Genomic DNA, 1,799 nt, shown 5'->3' with positions numbered 1-1,799 from the left:
AGCACTCGCACCTTGCGCAGTGCCTCAAGCCGTAGCGTCTCGGCTGACTTCGTGGCCTTGCTGGTCTTCGGAGCCATGGCGGAAGCGGCGGGGAGCGCGGAGGTGTTGAGGGCGACGGCGGCGACGGGCGGCGGAGCGCTGCTCTCTTTCGGCTCGGGAAGCGGAGGGGAGCGGCGGAGCTTTCGGAGGAAGGAACTGCAAGTGGCGAAGGTGGGGGAACGGCCCTGTTTCCTCTGCTTATAAACAGGGGAGGCGAACGTTACGCATTTCCTGGATTTAAGTATTGCCCACGATCTCTCCCACGACGCCGCGATTGACGCATGCCGTTACGGGAGGACGCGGTGGATACGGAGTGGATTTGGTTTGGACCCAGGCCGCGCGTGCCCGTGCCCCGTTTTGGGCCTGGCCCAACAGCGCTCGGCACCGTGTATGGCCCAGGCCCGGGGGCTCCTGTCGGTGTACTAAAGTAGGGGTACCTTAGTATCCCGAACTTGGACACGGGCAGTCGCAGCACCCCGCGGCAAGGCTTGCCGGGCGTCCGCCAAGATCCTTCATTATTCTTCTTACTGCCATTCAAGAACAAAGTGTTAACCGAGAAGACAAGGCCCCGGCAAGAGAAGCTTGCCGGGAAGGACAAGACCCCGGCAAGAGGAGCTTGCCGGGAAGGCCAACCAAGGCACTTCAGAAAACTTGCCGCGATGCTCCGCGCGTCCCGGCAAGACCCGACGAGCGGCAAGCTTGCGGGTGCGACAAGATAGCGACCGCGGCAAGGCGCTTGCCGCGGCGAAGCAACCACTCTGCGCCCACGCTCCAGCGCATTCGACGACGTGTCGCCGCAGGATCGCTCCTGGTGCACGTGGCGGGTAGCTGTGCAGCCAAGCGGTGCGAGGTGGCAAAAGAAGATGACGAGGAGGCCATCGTGGCGATCGGTGGCGCCCCTAACGGTCGCTTCCTGCACTGTTTGGGCGACCGGACGGGCATTAAATGCCCTTGTCCCCTGCCGTCAGAGTTAGGTAGGGGGGCACTGTTGATAGCGGTTGTACCAACCCCCGTTTTTACCTTTTTACCCCTCTTTCTGCGTTGCCACCTGTCGGTGACCCCTTTAGACTATAAAAAGGAGGCCCATGCGCACGTAGAAGGGGTTCGACTCATTCGAGACTACAACAGACCCACACTCTCAAGCAAGAACAAATACAAACACAAAGCAGCAGTAGGAGTTTTATCTCTCCGGAGAGCTCCGAAGCTGGGTAAAATCCCTCGCGTGCTCGACCTCGATCTGCTCTTCGTGCGCCCTCCGCTCCCTGCCGGACCGAAAAGGGGCCCTGCCCCATAGGTGCTCGTTCCCCACGACACCTCGGCGGCGCAGAGTTCATCGGCAACATTGACGCGTCTTGCACTGTGGCGTGTTGTCATGCGGTCACCTTGCTCTCCCTTTTCTGTTTGGTGTGGCTTCAGCCCTCGACGACGCTGGATTTGTGTGAGGCGGCGCGACACGACTCCTTGGGAGTTGTTGTTACTGGCCTTCGGCCCTCCTCGTGCTCTGGCTTGGCCCTATATCGGGTGGCTTATCTGGCCCGGGTTGGCGGTGGACAATATGGTGTGGCTCCTCTGTAGATCTGGCGTGGTGGGCTGGGTAGGTCTGTACATGACAAATGCTCAATGGCAGAGGTGCTCTAGGTGGACCAGCCTCAGGTGCGGGATGGTGAGGCTGTCGGCTGCTGCCTTCCTAAATGCATTGTGGATGTCTATTTTCGTTGTCCCTCCCATTTTGCTCCAACGCAAACCCTCGATTCAAGACT

Source organism: Triticum aestivum, chromosome 5B (assembly GCF_018294505.1).
Source record: "Triticum aestivum cultivar Chinese Spring chromosome 5B, IWGSC CS RefSeq v2.1, whole genome shotgun sequence".
Classification (NCBI taxonomy): Eukaryota; Viridiplantae; Streptophyta; class Magnoliopsida; order Poales; family Poaceae; genus Triticum; species Triticum aestivum.
This window is presented reverse-complemented; position numbering follows the sequence as displayed.